This window comes from Mytilus trossulus, chromosome 6, assembly GCF_036588685.1.
Source record: "Mytilus trossulus isolate FHL-02 chromosome 6, PNRI_Mtr1.1.1.hap1, whole genome shotgun sequence".
NCBI classification, from domain to species: Eukaryota; Metazoa; Mollusca; class Bivalvia; order Mytilida; family Mytilidae; genus Mytilus; species Mytilus trossulus.
The window spans coordinates 85523535-85545698 of record NC_086378.1 but is presented as its reverse complement, the minus strand read 5'-3'; positions in this window follow the sequence as shown (position 1 = coordinate 85545698).

Here is a 22164-nt window from a genome sequence, read left to right as displayed (position 1 = left end):
CTTAAATTAAAAGAACTGGAAATGAAGGAAAGGTTAGAGATGGAGAAAACCAAGGAAAAACAAGATGAACTTAAAATTAAACAGGCAGAGCTGGAAATGAAGGAAAGGTTGGAAATGGATAAAAAAGAAAAAGAAGATGAATTTAAATTAAAAGAACTTGAAATGAGAGAAAGGCTTGAGATGGAAAAACTGAAAATTGAAATGGTCAAAGAAGAAAGCAACACTAAAGTCCAGACCAAATCAGATTATTTTGATGCAGCAAAAAATATACGTTTGGTTCCAAAATTTAGTGAAAAAACAGTCGATAAATATTTTCCACAGTTTGAGAAAATTGCTAATAATTTAAAATGGCCAATGCCGTATTGGACTACGATGCTGCAAAGTGTTTTTGAGGGTAAGGCCGCTGAAATATATTCCGCACTTCCATCAGAAAAAAGTTCTGATTATGATATTGTAAAACAGGAAGTTTTGAAAGCTTATGAACTAGTACCAGAAGCATATAGACAGAAATTTAGATCTTATAAAAAGTTTGATTCACAAACATATGTGGAATTTGCTCGGGAAAAAGAAGATCTTTTTGATAAATGGCTTACGTCAAAGAAAACAGATAACAATTTTGATAACCTAAGACAATTGATGTTATTAGAAGAGTTCAAACTATGTGTTCATTTAGACTTAAAAACACATTTAGACGACAAAACTGTCGAGTCAATACATGATGCAGCTGTCATCTCAGATAATTATACTCTTTCACATAAAAGAAGTTTCAAGGGTCAAAATGTTTATACTTCCAGTGGAAATTACAAAAATCAAAGCACTGAGCGTACTGATAGTAAGCCTGTTGCACAGAATAAGAGTCAGTCCAGTTATAATATGTCTAGTCCAAAATTTGATACTTTTGAGAAGAAGTCACTGACTTGTGCTTATTGTAAGAAGATTGGTCACCTGATGGCTGATTGTTTTAGACTCCAGAAGAAGAATGAACGAGATAATAAGCCGAAGACCAGTGCTTGTACGACACCTTATATTACCAGTACATTGGAATGTCCTGCGAGTCAGGCTTTTAAGTCCAGTTTTTGTGATTATATGGAGGAATATAAACCCTTTATGTCTGATGGGTTTGTTGCTATTGTTGATGATACCACTCTTCAGCCTATTAAGATTTTACGGGACACTGGAGCTTCTCTATCTTTATTGTTAGAAGGTGTGTTGCCTTTGTCTGAGAAGACTTCTGTTGGTGCCTCCGTTTTGTTACAAGGTGTAGAGTTGGGTTGTATAGATGTTCCTCTTCATCGTATTTATCTGAAGTCAGATTTGATAACTGGACCAGTTGTTGTAGGTGTTCGTCCTAATCTCCCTGTTCAGGGTGTTACATTATTGCTAGGAAATGATCTAGCTAGGAACAAAGTGGTTGCTGAACCAATTGTTACCAGTGAACCGGTGGTGGATGTTAAATCACCTGAAGATGATGCTGAATTGTATCCAGCTTGTGTTGTTACTAGGGCGATGGCTAGAAAACAACAATATGAGAATTTGCAAGAAGACAAATTTGATTACATGGACCTTTCTGACACTTTTATAGCTGACATTGAAGGTCCTGGTAGCTCAGAAAAGGCCATTACAAAACCACCCAGTGTTAAAAAGAATGTTATTATGCCATGGCCAGACGTTAACAGCCATTCATTAGACCGAGAAAATTTATCCGAAGAACAACATAAAGACCCTGAGGTTCTTCAGCTCAGCCAGAGAGCTCAACCAAAGGAGGAAGCAGACAAAGTGGCCGAATGATATTACCATCAGGACGGCATTTTAATGAGAAAGTGGCGGCCTCCTGATGCTACCCCAGAGGAGGAATGGAGAGTGGTGTACCAAGTGGTGGTGCCTAAAGTTTATAGGCAAGAAATTATTGGTTTTGCCCATGACACCCCCTTAGCTGGACACTTAGGTATAAGGAAGACTTGCCTAAAAATATTGCAACATTTCTACTGGCCCAGACTTAGAAACGATGTTGCAGAATACTGCAAATCATTCCATATATGCCAGGTTGTTGGTAAGCCTAACCAGAAAATACCACCAGCACCTCTTCTGCCTATTCCAGCCTTTGACGAACCTTTCAGCAGAGTTCTAATTGACTGCGTTGGACCTTTACCAAAGACCAAGACTGGAAATGCGTATTTATTGACAATCATGTGTACATCTACTCGTTTTCCTGAAGCTATTCCGCTCAGAAATATCAAGACACCGACTATTGTCAAAGCTTTGATCAAATTTTTCACATTAGTAGGACTTCCCAAGTCTATACAGTCCGACCAGGGATCAAATTTCATGTCAGGTTTATTTCAGCAAGTCGTGTACCAGTTAGGGATTGCTCAGTACAGATCAAGTGCTTATCATCCAGAATCTCAAGGTGCCTTAGAACGTTTTCATCAAACATTGAAGAACATGATTAGAACTTTTTGTCTTCAATTTGACAGAGACTGGGATGATGGAGTTCACTTTCTACTTTTTGCAGTCCGAGAGGCTGTTCAAGAATCCCTTGGATTTAGTCCCTTTGAGTTGGTATTTGGTCATACTGTAAGGGGACCGTTAAAATTGATTAAGGAAAAGTGGCTTACTGAACATACTGACTTGAATCTTTTAGACTATGTATCTAGATTTAAAGAAAAATTGTTTACTGCTTGTCAAATTGCTCAGAAAAACTTAAAAAATGTACAGAACAAGATGAAAATATGGTATGATAAAGATGCCAGGGACAGAGTTTTTGAGCCTGGTGATAAGGTACTTGTATTTCTGCCAGTCCCTGGACATCCTTTACAGGCTAAATATTGTGGTCCTTATACAATAGAGAGTAAAATTAATGATTTGAATTATATTGTAAAAACTCCAGGTCGGCGCAAACAAAATAGAGTGTGTCATATTAATATGTTAAAACCATATTTTGAGCGTACTAATGTAATATGTGATAGTAAACCAGTTGCCACTTTAGGCATGGTTAAATTTGAGAACAATCATGACAAACCAGATGTAATTGAACCAACTTTTAGTTGTAAAACTATGGAAGAGACAGTTAGATTGAAAAATTCAGAAATTTTGTCAAATTTATATTCAAAACTTGCACATCTGTCTTTTGATCGTAGAGAAGAAATAAAAACTTTGGTATTTTCTTTTAAAAACCTTTTTCCAGATGTGCCAAACAAAACCACTGCTGTGTGTCATGATGTTGATGTCAGAGATGCTTCTCCAATTAAGCAACATCCTTACAGGCTCAATCCACTCAAACTTGAAGTTATGAGAAAAGAAATTAAATATATGCTTGACAATGATATTATTGAGCCGAGTAACAGTGAATGGAGCTCTCCTTGTCTCCTTGTGCCAAAACCAGATAAAACTTTTCGTTTCGTGACTGATTTAGAAAAGTAAATTCAGTCTCAAAATCTGATTCCTATCCGATTCCAAGGATAGACGATTGTATTGACAATATTGGTCAAGCAAAATTTGTGAGCAAATTTGATTTATTGAAAGGTTATTGGCAAGTTCCATTGACACAGAGAGCTCGTGAAATATCAGCTTTTGTTACACCAGATGGCTTATTTCAATATACTGTAATGCCATTTGGCATGAAAAGTGCTCCAGCTACATTTCAAAGAATGATCAATAATGTTATAAAAGATTTAGACTGTTGTTATGCTTATATTGATGATCTTATTGTATGTAGTGATAGCTGGGAACAGGAATATGATGTAATTGTAAAACATATTAAGGGTAAAGATAATGTAATAGCTGATGCTTTATCTAGAGCTTATTAAATCACTTTGTATAAATTATGTATTTTTGTTCATATTATTCATGATAAGTTTTTGTTACACTAAAACTTCTTTTAAGGGGGGAGGTGTTATGATATGGTAATTATTATGTTTATTTATGTTGGCCTAATTTGTGTTGTATGGCCTGATAGTTGTTTACCAAATAATCTTATAACTGTGCAGTTTAGGAATCACTGGAACAATCACAGAATGATTAGAACTTTCTAGAATGATCCTTATAAAAGATGCGTAATTTAAACTTCTACGTTATTCCAGAAACTTCCGTTGTAACTTTCCAGGATTTTCCACAATGTTCCGTTCTAGCGTGTTCTAGAATAATCTGTCACAACTATATATATACAGACACTAAAGTTAAACTCTCATAATTAAACTTGGACATAGACATTGATAGACATTAGTATTCACAGCATTTGGATCGACACTTTATTCTACAAACAACATCATACTGGATTGCGACCTTAATAGTGAACATAATATTCAGATTGGATTCCGAAAGATTTCCGGATACAGATAAAGATAAAAGATTGGACTCATATTTGACAGTTAAGTTGATAGTAATATTTGTGAAATACTTCTTGTAAACTTTTGTATAATAAATATTGTTAAATTTTACTATTGATTTGTGTCTTTTGTTGGCTATAATTTAAAGGCGATTTCTGGCCGTAACAATATATAAAGAGCAGTCGAAAAGGAAATGGTGTACAGTCTCAATGTTACATCCACAAAAGCAAGATGGATCAGCAATTATATTGACTCTTAACAAGTCATAGTTCAAGAAAGATGAGTAGCATCTGAATTGTGTTGAAATCATATTTAGTTTCCTCGGTCCATATAGAAAGTGCTTTGGTACATCTTTATTTAATTGGATTTTAAACTTTGCTATAGAGTCTGATTTTCGAAGGGACAAATCGGTATGATTCCATAAGTTAATAGTTGATGGTATAAAAGATTCTTTAGTAAGAGATAATCTACAAAAAAGAACAATGATGCCATTGCCATTTCTCAAGGGATATGTAGTTGTGCTCTGTACACTAGGTGGAAGAAGTTTGCATAGATAATCCGGAGCTTGGTTATTTTGAATGCTATAAAACATTTGTAATTTTCGTCTTTTTCTCCTGTCAACTAAATTAAGTTTCCCACCCAATTTCCTCATACAGAATTTCAGATTTTGTAAATGTAGGCAAACCAGTAACTATTCTAGCAGCTTCTAGCTGCAAACTTTCAAGTTTATTAACATATCCTATCCCGCAATTATCCCAAACTTCAGTTGCATATTCAAAAATTGGTCTTATAAATACTAAATAGAGTTTTTCTAAAATTTTCCTACAAAGCTGATACTTGAGTTTTCTCAGGATATTTAAATGTTTCGTAACACTGATAATCAGATTGTCTATATGACTGTTCCACCGAGCATCAGAGCAAAACGTTACCCCAAGGTGTTTGTGACATTTTGTTATAGGGATTTCTTTATCATTTAAGCAGAATTTTAAAACGGGTGCATCTTTATTTGAAATAATCATTATTTTTGTTTTGTCTGGATTAAAAGACATTAGCCACCTCCGTGACCACTCGTTTAGCTCTTCGAGGTCACGATCAATAACAGTTTTTATTTGCTCTTGGTCGTTCCCCGAGTAATTAAACGAAGTGTCATCCGTATAGAGTCTAGTTAGAGATGTGAGTTTCTCTGCAATGTCATTTATATATATTATGAATAATAAGGGACCAAGTACTGAGCCTTGAGGTACTCCAGCTGAAAGACTGCAAAAATGAGGATGATGATGTATTAATCACGACTTTTTGTTGCCTATCACAAAGATAACTCTCAAACTAGTTAAGTAGATTACCATGTATGCCGTAAGCTTTCATTTTATGCAAGAGTCCTCTATCCCAAACCTTGTCAAAAGCTCTCGAAAAATCACCAAAGACAAAGCAATTTATTTCCTTCTTTTCTAGTGGGTTAAGAATACAATTATACATTTCTAATAGCTGATGTACAGTTGAATTTTTGGGCAAAAATCCAGACTGATATTCATAAATTAATTTATTCATATGTAAATGATTATATACATGTATTCGTTCCATGATTTTACATACACAGCTTATTAACGAAATTGGTCTATAGTTTGAAGGTAATGACGAATCACCTTTTTTAAAAATAGCAATAACATTTGCAATCTTCCAGCTAGAAGGATACTTACATTGTTGGAGGGATTTATTTAATATTATTTGTAAAGGAACCGCCACTTTCTTAGGAAATTTTTTTAGCATTCTGTGACTAATCAAATCTGGTCCTGATGCCTTATTCGGATCAATAGTTTTGATAATATCAATTTTATTTCATTTTGATTTATGTATATATCTTGAATATAAGTATTAGTTTTTTCTTTAAACTCTGGAATAGGAACATTTTCTTCCTCGAGTTTAGATATCAAACCGAAGTATTTGTTCAATAAGTCACACTTCTCGCTATCCTCATAAACTATGTCACTGAACTCCTCATCTTTTATTATGTTTTGTAGAGGAGGAATATTATTTGAACTCTTATTCGACTTTATCAGCATTTTCATTATTTTCCAATAGTTTTTTGAATTTGGGGCATTACTCAATATAAGGTTATCTAAATTAGTTTCAAATCTTTCCTTAGCAAGTTTTTTTTAAATTATTAACTCTGTTTCTCTGTTTCTTGTACTTCGCAATATCCGATTCTCTTTTAAATTTCAGGGCATATTTTCTAAAACGGTCTCGTTTTCGAATTTCTCGTTTTAATTCACTATTAAACCATGGTTTATCAGAACTACGTATAGTAACTAATTTAGTGTGAATGCACTCCCTCGCACTATTTTAAGAATGTTTCAGTAAATTTTCCAGATAGTTCGTCCACGTCTTTATTATCAGGAAGCAGTGCATTCCAGTCTACTGTCGTTTATTTTTTCTGAGAATTTAACTTTGTCAACTTTTTCATATATCCATATTTCTCTTTTATACGAACGTGTTATATTTGTCGGACACTCGAGAAAAAATTATTCGCGCATCGTGGTCACTTATATTAGAAAGCGTTGGTAAAACATCTGAGATAAAGTACGACAAAGTGTCACTTAAAATAATTGGATCAAGTAGTGTGCAACTGTGATTTGTCACTCGAGTTGGGTTATCAATAATATTTCGCAAATTAAATATATTTAAGATTTCAATTAATTTGTTGTTTTGCGCCTTGAATAAATCACTGTTCAAATCACCCGTAATTACAATATTTTCATTGAATTGATAAGCCAATCCTATTGCATGATTTAAGCGTGTCCAATAATGACCGTCGTTCGATTCGGGAGGTCGATAGGTATTGCAGAGTAAGAATGTTTGACCTTTCGCACGGATTTCAACCCAGAGAGTTTCATCTGATTGATTTTCAAGATCATTTCTACGGAGAATACCAATATCGTCTTTAACATAAATGAGAAGGCCACCGCCAAAATTGTTACGATCTTTTCTGATGATTTTGTTTGAAAATGAATTAAGTTCGATGTCTTTGTCGCATATATTTGGATCTAAGTGAGTCTCTGTGAGAGCTAAAATATCAAATTCATCGCTGAAATTGTCTAAAACCTTTAGTTTATTCCTTATACTACGGATATTTAAAGTGCATATAGAAATTGGTTTTTTCATTGACCGTTAAAGGTGTATTCGATTCCTTCATTTCACAAGGATCAGGATTTGTTTCAATATTCCCAATAATTAGGATTAAGTGAAGTACAAAAAACAGAAAAACTATGTGTCGATGTTTGGATTTACTGATTGTAGAAGAAAAAGTGAAAAGATTAAACAAGTGCAGCGTAAGTTGTTTATCAATATTTCGTAATATGAACTTGACCGAAAGTCGAAAAATTTAAAAGTCTTTTTTCTTGTCATATGAAATGAACCTATGACTGCCCTGTAGTCTTCTATACTGTTACCCATTAAGTTAAAGCAGAGGGCAGCCACACGATCCAAGCATACATACAAATACACATACAGCAGCATCCTCATCATCATAGAAACAAAGTGAAAAAATATATACAAAATAACACAAAGTATAAACAAAATTGAAAGAGAAAAATACAAATAGATGTGGAAAGTCATTTTTGTTGGCTATGGGATTTATATACAAATTACATAAATAGGGATGATGAAGATATGTTTACAACATTCTTACTTTGAAGGGGTAAATTTTGTATATATATATAATTTCAACATTATGTTATTAAAGCGAAATACGGTGAAGAGAGAAATACAAACGATACTTATACCTCAACCTGATTTTACTCTGAAGTATTGAACGATATATAAATGAAAGATACATGTGAACTGTTCACCCCCCTCTCCCCAAAAAAAATTATCCTACATTGTAGTTTATTTTAACACCATTAATCAATTGGCCTTGTTTATTTACCTTTTTACATGATGGAATTGAAACAAAAACTACATTATCAATTTAGACTTGAATAAAAGGAACAATTGGAATAATAGTAAGTAAAACGGGAAATTTTTTTGGTGTGATAGCATTACTAATATGTGTATGTGGATGCTACTACCAAGCATCCAATTTTAGTCTGAAATTACTTCTTTTTTTACAGTACTGGTATAAAATTACATAAAATATAATATAACTTGTTTAGGAAATGACTTAGGTGTATATTCGCATTCAAAGGAACACGTCTTGATATACACATTATTGAGACAGTAACCTATCAACAAATACAACCCACAATAGAGACTATATTTGGTCTATAATAACTGTTGTTAATAAGTTACATAATATACCATTTTGTTGTCAAATTAACATGCATGAGTATCAAAATTTACATATCCTTTTTTTTTTTTTTTAAGTATTAGTAGGACTGGTGATTTATTCAAAAGCGATTTTTTTTTTATTTAACATGGAAAATCATAAACTGTTTGCTTTATAGAAGTTTTTGAGAAACAAACCATGATTGGTTATAGATATATAAAATTAAAGAAAAAAGCTGTCCTGGAGAGATACTGACACTGACTGTTTAAAACATTTTTGAACGCTTTAACATTCATTGTCTTATAATCAAATAGCATTATGCCGATTGGTTATACAAAAAATTGGATGATATTGATTTGTTTTGCAATATTTAGCACAAATATTGAGTTACTGTATTAAGACTGAAACCACAGCTTCACAAACAAATAGGACATAAAAAGTTGTAGCAAATCTACACATAGTCTCGACATTGTCAGAGAAAGTAAATATGAACTTATGGTCTTTGACCAGGTATAGGTTCACTAGCTTGTGCCTCAGTTTGATCATCATGGTCTCTCATTGGACGACGAAGAGCATGAATGTCCTCCCATTCAGCTATTATTTTTTCTGGCTATTTTCTGTTCTTTTAGAAAATATTTTTCCATCAGCAGTCCAGTAGGCAATTATGTTACCATCATATTTCATCTGGGCTAATGATTGTACCAATGTGGTTCGAAATTTGGTCAAATTTTCCGTGATAAATGTACCATTTTCATTATATTTTAGTATTTTTTTATTCGAATAGACCAGATGCTTTTTCCTGTACGAAACAAATCTAGCGATTATTTGCGATTTGCCATTTCGTGCCTTCCCTATTACATGGGTCCTGCCAATATCATTGATGTTGATGTCAAGATTCATTTTGTTTTGGCAGATATCAAGTATCAAATGGTCAGTGTTAACTGGGTGTTTGATTTTACCTTGTTCATCAATAGGGACTGGCACATTGTGGAATCTGACGCTGGTTCGTCTGGAGTATTGCTCCTGATTTTCAAGTCGAGTCTCGAGATCTTTTATTGCATTACATTGTGTATCGAGCTCCTTGTCCTGTTCCTTGATTTGATCAATATGATCTTTGCAACACTTTTCTAGGCGGTTTACTTGTATGAACAGTTTACACATATTTTGATAGTTATTTGCAATTTCTTTTTCTTGACTGATAATTTTTTCAGACATGGGTTTTATTTGTTCCTCGATACAATTTTTTACTTCTGCTTCAATAATTGGACTAAGAGCTGGTATAATGGTGTCTAGAACCTCAGGGCTGAACAGTACTTCAAGAACTTTGTTAGCAACACTTTTGTTCAGACTTGCAGGTTTATTTTTAATGTCTCACTAATATCACCGATAGAGTTGCGTCTACGGATTTGTCTAGTTTGTTGTTTTTGAGTACCAGGTAGGTTTTTGGAACTTTCAGGGTTACCACGTTTACCACGTTTACCAGTGCTATGTATTGAAGGAGTTGTATCTGGGTTTGGTTGTGAACATGTAAATAGAACTTCTTGATCATTGTTATTGTTTTTACTCATGGCGGCATCCATTTTGTTTACATCCATTGTGACCAGTGACCAGTGGCCGAAATTTTTAAATGTGTATCGAAATGTCACTAGGAATCTAACTTCACTTTAATATTCACCTTAGGATATCAACACTTATCTTAGTTATATAATATTTCACCACCCATCAATAATATTATATTAATTATCCCATTTTTTTGGAGGACTCGTTTAACCTGTCATTTCTGTTTGGTTTACATTTCGATAAACAATGTTTCCGAAACTACTTTCTTTAATGTCAGTGATCTCTTCATACGCAATACACACACACAAAGGGATCCCGGGGTTTTCTTCAAATTCAGATTAAAAAACAAAAAACATAAAAGTAGACTTGTTTCTATTTTAATGCATATATAACAGAAAATAAAGTTTTGAAAATGTATAAAGTTAAAGTTAATAAAACAATATCGGGAAGTACACGAATGATTTGTCGAATTTATATCATGGCAAATTACGACGTCATGCGAAGCAAACTTTTAGACGGAAGAATTATTTCCATTTATCGGGGTTTTAAGGTTTTTAGAAAGTCATGATGGTGGCGTACTCCAGAGTTACGACATGCCATTTAAGGAAAAACAGTTCTGTAGTTGAAGAGTTTATGTGAATGATATTGTCGCAAATACAAATGATTATAAAAAAGTCATACAAAGGAAAGTTACAAACTGAAGGTTATTTCGTGACTTCTGCGAATCAAATTTGGATAAAATCACATCAAATCGACGATTTTGAGTCAGGTGTTTTTTGCTTTACGATAATATTGTAGCAATCACAAATTTCTTGATCCATGAATTCAAAATGGCGGGTCCCTCCTTAGTACCGACTGTTCAACTGTGGATTTGACCGTAATTTTAACCAATGAAAAAATTGTTACATAGAATTTATAATTAAATGTGCTTTTGATGGTAAATATGGTAACCTTAAAAAAAAATAATGTAAATTAATATCCGCGTATGTTTGGCTGAAGAATTATAAGGATTAAACACATTTTTTAGAGGTGTGTAAACCGGGTCGGTTAAATCACAAACTAAATAAAAGTGCGATTCCGAAACACTTTCATGTCAAGTTTGTGAGTAAGATACCCGAACAAAAAGTTTAATCCTGTACATTTGCTTCATCACTACATATTTTAATAACATAATTTACCTATTTGTAAAACGGATTTTCAAAAAATGTTTAAGGTTGAATTTGAAAACCAAGGATGTAAAAGAACCAAAGCTGTCAATGACCATAATCAGGATTTTTTCCGTGTTTTCACTTCCAGTACTATTTATGATGTGCTCTATTAAATAACGTACAACCACCGTTGTTAAAGCGTAGGACGGTATGAACCAATGTTCGGTGCGTTCGGTACATTCGAGCATTCTATGATATAGTATTTTTGTTTATTAACATTCTTTTGCTAACAATACATTTTACAGGATAACATTTTAAGGATTTTCTTATACAAGGCATATATGACCTTAGCCTACTATGGCACAACTTTTTAGAACTTTGGGTCATTAATACTCTTCCAATTTGTATTTATTCGGCTTTCCTTACTATTTTGATCTCAGCGTCACTGGTGAGTCTTATGTAGACGAAACATACGTATGGTGTATTGAATTATAATATAAAAAAGGAGATGTGGTATGATTGCCAATGAGACAACTATCCACAAAAGACCAAAATGACACAAACATTAACAATTATAGGTCATCGTACGGCGTGGTATAAGCCTGGTACCTTTGATAACTATCAATATGTCGAAATGTCCTATTGTAATATTTATTTTTGTATTTCTCTGCCCTGAATGGTCTTCATTTTATTTGCTCTGTAGTCATGTTGTGTTATGTTGTCTTTTCAGTGTTATATTTTTTATTGCCAAAAAAGCATGAGATTGGCTAGCCGCAAAACCAGGTTCAACCCACTTTTTTTTCTTAAAGTATCCTGTACCAAGTCAGGAAAATTGCATGTGTTATCTAATAGTTCGACAGTGTTTCTGTTTTTTTTTATATAACGTACGTTACGTATTTACCTCAGTTACCATCTGTAACCAATTATTGTTTTCTCTCAATCGATTTATGACTTTCGAACAGCGGTATACCACTGTTATTTACATAGATAAAAGAAGGGGTTATTAGGTTTGAAAATTGATAATCAAAACCGAAGATCACTGAACAGAACAGTGAAAACAGCAACAAATCACAGAACATTTTTAACAACAGAACTCATTCAAAGTAAATTCATGAATAGCCACATGATGGAACAATTGTAACAATTTGTAATATCCTTATCGGAGTTCATACTGATGCATTAAAACATACATGCAAAGAACGCCATTGATACCAACATTAGACATTAAAACAACGTTGTGTTCCTTATATGCATAGCTTGTAGCATTTACTTGACATAAAGACCAAGGCATATCGTGTTATTTAGCTTATTTGATGAATCAAAATATCAATTCAACACTGAATCAGATGTCAGATGTTGCTATTGGGTCAATAGGGATAATAATATCTAGTCCAACTGTAAATCACTTAAATACATACACACATTAACATGCTGTTTTCCCTTTACGTTCTGACTGTCTTTATAGAATGAATAAATCAGGATCAATATATGTGATATGACATATCCAATCCATAAAGGTGTTGATGTGCATGTGTACCTTTGCCAGATAGAACCAGTGACATTTACTTCTCCTTGTCCTGTAACATGCAATTTTAAACAGTTTAGACATGAGTAAACCTTTGATTATTGAAAATAATTCTCGTAAAAAAGTTCGCCAAATAAAAAGTCCAAAACTTTAGCCAAAGCAGTTATGGTTCAGTTTTGTTTTTCGTCAAGCATGTCCTTATTTATCAATGCTAATTTTTGCGATGAAAATATGAATCTCAATTATCCGTATAATCACTAAATAATTTTCAAAGACATACCAGCCCAGTTATATAAAATGCAAATATCTATACAATAATATCGCATAAGCAAAACTTATACACATAAGAACATGTCAACCAATGATGGCATTAAATTCTTGGGTTGCTCAAACTATTATAAGATATGCTTTCTGGGCAAATTGAAGTCAAACATACATTTTGATTAACATTAAAAAGCAGTTCCATTTTTCGTTAAGAAGTTTATGATTTACCCTTGAAGTTTCTGAAATTTAGAATGCTCATGTTGTTTTTTTCTCAAATAAATAAGAAGGGACAATTTTATTCAAAGGTGTTACATGCAATTGTTAAAACCCGAAACGCTTTTGCAGTTACTCATTCTGGCAGGTGATCAATTTGTCGTTCACGTCTTTATACGTAATCGAATGAAGAATAGTATTTGACATAATACACAGGTTTTCGAGGGCATGTTTTTTTTATTTATCTTTTTGTAAAGATGCCCATGTTGGTTAATCATGGAAATCAAAATTACCAACATCTTACAATTCGAATATAAATTATGATATTTGATGTAACGATATTAATCCGTTTGCAAACCTGATAGTTGTTAAAATTGAAAGAGTGTATCGACATTTCCGTTAGGTTCATGGAAAAAATGTATTTTCTTGATCTTCTAAAACGAGTGTGGTTTGTATGACTGGCTCCTCTGTCATAGATGATTTAGAATATGTTCTTAACTCGTCGTAGATTTCTTTTCGGGTTTGCACATTTATGACAAAACTAAAGTTATCGTTTTATAGTCGTTGCCTCGGGAAAATAAGACGCAAAACCTGCCCTCCGTTTGGAATTCACAACCAGAATTTTGCGGGGCTTAGATTGTTTCACAGTTAACTTTAGGCACTCATTTTTCTGAATTTTTTAGTATTGAAGTTTTGTTCTTTAATTTATGGTTTTTAAATCCATGCTTGGTATATTTTGTTCTTTTTATGATACTCTTCAATGTGAATAGTTAAACCCAAATATCCTAAATCAATTTCAAATTTGACCTTTATAGGAAACATGTTACAGGGAATACGCTATATTTGAATGACATGAAATTGGGGATTAAACATTGGATTTGTTGATATTTTTGACTTCCTCTTTTTAAATTCACCTTGAAGTTATTGGTTTATTGTTGTCATACCTTTTTAATTCTCAAACTGTGTTCTGGTATACTTATATAAGCAACTATGACAGGTATTAGTTATACTTTCTAATATCAAATTTAATTATAGACCTCAGACCGATGTTGACGTTAATATTGCCAAGACGTATTGTTGGAGACGGAATTTTGACCATCAAAAATTGTATTGGCTTTTATTTCGAGATGTTGATTTTATCGTACGCGAATACTCACCTCTTCTTTTATTTATATAACAAAAGTGATAATTTTTTGGAATAATGTATTTAAACATTTACAAACATTACTAACCTCTCGACTGTTTTGTAGAATCAATTGACACTGACACGGATGCTGTTGCATACTCGTTTGTATTTTCTCCATGAGAACATTTCCAAAGACCGTTTTTACCGTCTAGCATATCAACAATTAATTCTGTAGTTTCACTAAAGATGTTTTGTTTCAAATGTGAGTCACAATAACCCGCTACTCTATGTGGTATTGGTGCAGTACAATGTCCTCGTATATTTCCATGCGGATCTTCAAATGACACCCCAAGTGATAAATTCTTCACATCACAAGAAAAACGAAGATGATCTTCATATATTCTCCATGAAAGAGAAACTTTGTCAGAAGTTTTACACCAAAATGCTGAATGATAATAAATACAAATCTGTCATAACTTTTTCAAGAATAAACAAAACAATATATACTTTCAATGAAGATGTAAAATGTTTTTCCTCCACAGAGATTTAACGTGTCGAGTTCATTTTCATTTAAGTGAGATCATTTTATACGAACAATCTAAGGTCGAAGGTTTGACTGTCCCTTTGGTATTTTTCGTCCCTCTTTTGTAGCATATGATACATGTATGTGTTATCTATTTACTTGATGTGTTTGAGGGTTTGTCATTGTCATTTGACTAAAGACGTTCCGGTATTTTTTCATTTGACCTTTTTTAGTATGACAAGGGTTATTCACCGGTGATAAATAGGGTTGTTCGATAGAGCCTTCAATTTGTTAGGGTTATATATCTTTTCTGTCAATTTTTGGAAAACAACAACAATATTAAACTACGACAATTGATTCTGTATTAGCAATAAAGTATTTACAAAAGAGGGACGAAAGACCAAAATCTAGGGTGATCTCAAGTGCTACGGAAGGGTAATCAGATCCTGCTCCATATGTGACACCCGTCGTGTTGCTTATGTGCTAACAAATCCGATAAATAGTCTAATTCTGTAGGTCACATTCAAGATAGGGAAGGGGATTGTAGTTAAGACGTAAGGAACATATCCGCTATCATTTGTGAAACGGTTATTTCATCACAGTCAACCAACTCGTGAAGGCGTCCGTAAAATTTACGAAGGGATGATTTCAACTTCACCATTTGGTTTAATAGCTTCCTTGTTATCAAGAAAATCATGATAGGGAATGCAAGCACGTGATCGTATTAGCTGGGAGATATATACCCCGTATGCAGGTCCTGCTGGAATGTTGCTACTTAGAAATGGAAAGTTCACAATAGGAAAGCTGAAATCATCTCTTTTGACGTAAAGTTTTGTTTTCAACCGACCCTCATTGTCAATTTTTAAATGTAAGTCAAGATATGAGGCCGACTTAACTGCTTCCTTTATCTTTAGTTCGATGGGATAGATACGTTCCACATAGTCACCAAATTTTGAATTATTTAGTGAAAGAACATCATCTATATAGCGGAAAGTAGAGTTTTAAAAATGGTAATGCTTACTTCTTATCTTTATTCCTTTGAAGTTCTTGCATGAAGTCAGCCTCATGATAATAAAGAAACATGTCGGCAAGTAGAGACGCACAGTTTGTTCCTATTGGAATGCCGATAGTGTTTAAAAACACGTCCTCCGAACGTAACAAATATGTTGTCAATCAAGAAATCAAGCATCTTGATAATATTAGTTTCAGATTATTTTTTTGTTTGAATCAGAGCGATCCTTTACAAAGTAGGATTTATCCCTCCCCATGACAAGATACTTTTATCTACGTTGGCCATTCATTGTTATGAAGCAAAGCAATACCAACTCTTTCTTTTACAATATATTGTAAGGTAAAATAACGCTCGATGTTACACATGATCCATTCAGTTCTAGGGAAGTAATTATGAATCTGTACGCTGTCTCCGATCTTTTTTCTCTGTAGATCATTCTCACTGGGTCTTCGAAATTCTCGTTGGGAAAATTCAAAACGGAAAGTCCCTAATAAAATGGCAAAATAAAAAGCTCAAACACATAAAACAAATGGATAACAACTGTCATATTTCTGACTTGGTACAGGAATTTTCTTAGATAAAACATTGTGGAATTAACCTGGTTTTATAGATAGCTTAACCTTTCACTTGCCTGACAGTCGCATCAAATTCGATTATATTGACAACGATGCGTGAACAAAACATAGAGACATAATAGGTAAAAATGTCAAAAATAGATAGAGATATAGATAGATAGATAGAAACCTTATATTCCTTGATAACCTACATAATAAAATGGAAGTGAGGGCAAATAACAGATGATTTTAAAAACAATCTATTTGAGTCAATGTTAAAAAAAATACTTTCTATATACATTTTTTAATTTGATCATCCATCTGTTTCATTTCGATATGAGGATCCCTTATCATCTAACAAAAAGAACCCTATTGGTTATGCTGTGCTGTTGTGGATTTATCATGTTTTTCATTATCAAATGAAATTTGATTACAATTCTTTGTTGAAATTGCAGGAGAAGGGGTTCGATTTCTCTCAAAGGAAATGGTGGTTCAACATAGGATTTATTAGTTTTGATTTTTTTCTTCAAATATATTCTATTTGTGAAATACTTGTTATGTATGCATTTTAATATGTGCAATTCATTTAAGGTAGATTGATGGTATACCGCCATCTTGGATTGTAGAATCACAGTACAAAATCGGTCTAGTTATTTGCCTAAATCTGCAAATTTGGAGAAAGATTTGAAATTCAATAGATAGACTGTTTTTCTATATGAAGAAAACTTGTTTATTAAACGAATATTATAACAATATCATTTTTGGGGGTTATATCAAATGAGCCATTTAAGGGGATATAACTCTTATAGTACAAAATTATACTCGGCTAATAGGGATTTTTTAAATTTTTACTTGTAGCAAGAAACCAAGTTCGGTGACACCATGTTTTCTTTTATTTTCTTAAAACATATTATGAGCCTATCTTCTCACAATTTATTTCATAAATTTTTATTATGCACACTCATGTGCTTTTTCATGAACAAACTAACCAAATTTTGACTATTTTCAACGACTCATAGCTTGTAAAATAGCACGGTGACCCATACTTTTTATTTTTTTTTTTGAAAAAAAGCATAGTAAAATCTTCATTTTTACAAATTATAAGAAAATTCTGTCTCAAAAAATATATACTTTTGATCTACCTTAAGTATACCTCTTCCTGCATTGTGAGTATGAAATATCAACCAGAAACACCAAATCGTAGACATCGTATATGTCTTAAGAAATCTAAATTTATAATGTTTTGCTGTTTGTTACGCACATTTTGACCTTCTGAGACTCACCTGTTGCACGGATCAAAATGATTTAAGGCCAAATCTAAAACAAGCTAAAATGCATTTAATAAAAAAATGCATAAAAAATAAGATAATTAGTAAATACTAGTTGATAAAGACAAGGAACACGTATGTTTGATAGCCTGTAACCTTTGATTACTATTGATAACCAGTAAACAGAAAGATTGACTTTTTCACTAACAATATCATCGGGAACAAAACGTCGACCAGCAAGGAATCAATAATTCAATCAAAGATCAATTATTTCATTAGCAAACCGGGAAAAAGACCAACCCATACACGCAACAAAAAAACATATGCATGCTTAATTAAACCTTTGCCAATTGAGACGTCCAACAAACTGAAATAATATGATTTTTTTCAGAGGGTACACAGTTTTCTCTCTACGAATGGTATTTATTGTTTATATTAATTTATTTTCAACGATAATTCTCATAAACAGGAAAACGAAGAAAGGACTGATGGTATCGTATAATAAGAATATATATGGTAAGTTCTAGTACTTTATTCATTATGATGTCAGTGTTATGTCTGGGCAAAGTAATTAGGAAAAATCAACGTATTTGACGTCTCAAAGCCGTGATTTGCATTCGAATTAAGAATAGTGATACACATCTGAGGTTTTCTTGTCCAGTCACCCATAGGCGTACTCGATTGTTGAAATTAAAGGCGGGGTGTATAGAGAAATACATTATATTTGACTTAGAGTTGGAAAACTGCTTAAAGACACTTTATCGAAGGCCCTTTTAGCGTAAATATATTCATTGTGTCTTTCCAACCCGACATGGCGGCGAATTTATATATACGGTGCTTTGTAAAAGAAAAATAACAAAAATACTGACCTCCGAGGAAAATTCAAATCGGAAAGTCCTTAATGAAATGGCAAATCAAATGATAAAAAACATCAAACGAATGAACAACAACTGTCATATTCCTGAATTGAGTTTGGTCTCTTGCTGAGACAAATAACGAATAACAAGTTTTACGGAGGAAAGATTTCACCTTCACCATTTTGAACTCTTGGTTTAAAAATGAAAATGTCACAATTGGGAATGTGAAATCATCTGTTTTGTCGTAAATATTTGTTTTCAATGTTTTGTAGATAAAAGTCCTGATCAAATTGTAAAATCAGAATCTCAAACACATCAAACGAATGAATAACAACTCTCCTATTTCTGATTTAGTACAGACATTTTCATATGTAGAAATTGATGGATTGAACCTGTTTTTTTTAGCGCTGAACCTCTTACTTGTATGACGGTCTCATACAATTCCATTATATTTACAACGATGCATGAACAAAACAGACATAATACTAGTAGTTAAGATTGTCAAAATATGGATACAGCAGTCATAACTGTGTCATAATCTCAAATCAAACATGTATTCAAAAAAGAAGCACACAAATCAACTATCAAATTTAACAACAACATTCATTGCTCACGTTATTGGGTATTTTAAATCGACCAAAAAAGGATTGAAATATTTGAAGTCCTGTGACTGCATTCAACTCATCTCTCAGTGTAAATCGCGTGTTTCAAGTTAGAAATTGTAAATGTAACACAGGAAGAAATATAAAATAATTTTGTAGTTCAAAGTGTTTTAAAACTTATAATTTTACATTAGTGGAAGATATTAGCAGGCAAAATCGAGGGAATTGTGCAAATGATGATACAAGCAAGAAAATTACCACAAAGCATCATTATTATATACGTTTAAAGAAACAACTAAACAACTGCTGGCCATTAAAAAAATCATTTTTTCAAGATGGCCACCGCCGTTTTCCAAAATGGCTGTTTTTTTTCAGTTTGAAAATACTGATTTTTTCTGGAAAACTGATTTCTTTTAATTATCGTTCAGTCCACCTGTTTACCAAATTTCATGCTTGTATTTCATGCATGTGTTATAATTGTTAAGTTGATGAAAATATTTTTTACGTATTTGCAACTAATTTGGAACCGGAAACCACTATTTTTCTTCAGTTATGTGTTGTTTTGTCGTACTAAGGAGCTGTTTTTAACGTTTTATCATATCTTACATTGAATTATACATAACACATCTTTCAAGGATTAAAATCCCTTGTAAAATTGCTTGAAAGTAAAAAAAATCGAAATTTTTGACTCGTTAGCCGACATTTTGAAACCGGAAGTCACCTTAAGTCTCATTAATGTATTGTCTAGTCATTATTTATGAACTGTCATTTTCTTTTTATCAAATCTAACAATGGATTTTACAAATAACACACCTTTCAAAGGATTAAGCATTAATGGCTAATTTGTTATGACGCCATTTTCAAAATGTGTGGTGGCCATCTTGAAAAAATGATTATTTTTTCTGGCCAGCAGCGGATTTTTTATAAGTATCATTTAGTTAACCTTTATACCAAATTTCATGCTTGTATCACGATTTGCACAATTATGTCCATAATATCTCCCACTACATGGTGAATAGTGGTATACAGGGCTGAAAAATCGAATGTTTTTGCTAGCATTAACTGCACGAGTAAAATTATTTTGTCGTTAAAAGTATTTTTCAAAATTATAATAGGACAATAACATAATGCCAGTACAATAGAACACTAACATAATATCAGGATTTTTAAAAGTACAGACCCACGCGTATAAGTACCAAAAAAAACCCCACATCTTTTTATATGGTTATTGATGACGTATTGTAGAAGTTTAGATGTGAATATATTTTTATATCCCAGCCCATTGGTCATTTCAAAAGGACAAGGATCAGTTGAGGCACAAAAAGACCTTTAACATAAAACTTTATCATAAAACACCTCAAAGATTACGATTTGGTTTGTAAATGGTATAAACAAAATGTTGTATGATTGCCAATGAGAAAACTATCCACAATAGTCAGCTATAAAAGGCCCCGATAAGACAATGCAAAACAATTCAAACGAGAAAAGTAACGGCCTTATTTATGTAAAAAAATGAACGAAAAACAAATATGTAACCCATAAACCAACGACAACCACTGAATTACAGGCTCCTGATTTGGGACAGGCACATACATAAATAATGTGGCGGGGGTATATTACAAAAGCAGCAATGCTAAATAAATCAGTTATTTTCATAAAAAAGTAAACCGATTTTGGACTTTTTGTCTAAATACGACGATACTGTGCTAATTAATTCCAGACCTGAAAGCTTTGAGAAAATCTTGGCCGCCCTTACGATCCAAATTTTATGTAACAAAAAGATTTCAATTTTGCTAAAGAATTCATCAATATGTGAACAAGGTAAATTATGCAAAAAAAATAAATAAATTTGAAAACAAATCATGAAAACTGACCTTAAAATACAAATGATATTTGTTTCAGGGGTCAAATATTCATAGATGTTAAAGGAAGTTGCCAAAACATTTTTTTTGTCTTAATAGTGTTATCACGAGTATTTTTATATAAATTTTTGCACGATTAAAAAAACACTAAAAATCAAACCCTTCGTGTACCTGCTCCTTTCACCTGTAGATCGTGTTTTAAGGTATTTCACTACTCAGAAAGGCTTTTGTGGCTAAATTATTCTTATTCAATTGATGTAGTAACATTTTCCTGATTAATTTGAACGTCTTCATACTTTGTCATATTGGAAGTTCAAAGATCATTCATGTTTTCAATTTAACCCGTTTTAACGATTGCTTAACAATTCTTTCAACCCTAACAAATGTCATGATGGTATCTATGATATTCTAATAAATGAAACAATAAAATGGAAAAAAAATTAAACTGTCAAAAGACTTCTTGAAAAAAGAAATATAACTCACGTGTAGCAAAAGTTAGTAATATCAAACAGCGGATTGAAGTTCTGACCGTTCTGATATGGATTAGCATGGTCAATAAGTACCTGATTGAAAAAAGAAAATCACAAGTTTTTTTTATGTTCATACATTGTATTTCGACTCATGAGAACACACAGTTTTTTTCTGTATACTTGGATGGCTTCAAGATAAATACATTGCTATATGTTTTGAGTAAACTACACAAATAGACAAGTGGCATTAACCAGAATTTTTTATTTTTAAAGCATCCGCCTAACATACGGCTAAATCATACATCATTCGAAAGCAAAACATCTGTACTATCTTTTTTGCACGTTCGTCATCGATTCTTATGATGCAGTTTCCGTCAAATTACAATCAATGGTCAAGGTCTGACAACTTCTAACGTGTACCAGATGTCGGCATTTTTGCATATTCTTTCTTCTTCTGAATAATATTGTGTATGATCATTTGGAATTCTATTAGAACAATAGTAACTTATCAAGAGCACTTTGTAATACAATTGTCGAATTTTAAGAATAGCACAGTTTTCCAGATTTTCCACTGAAAATGTAAAAAATGCACGA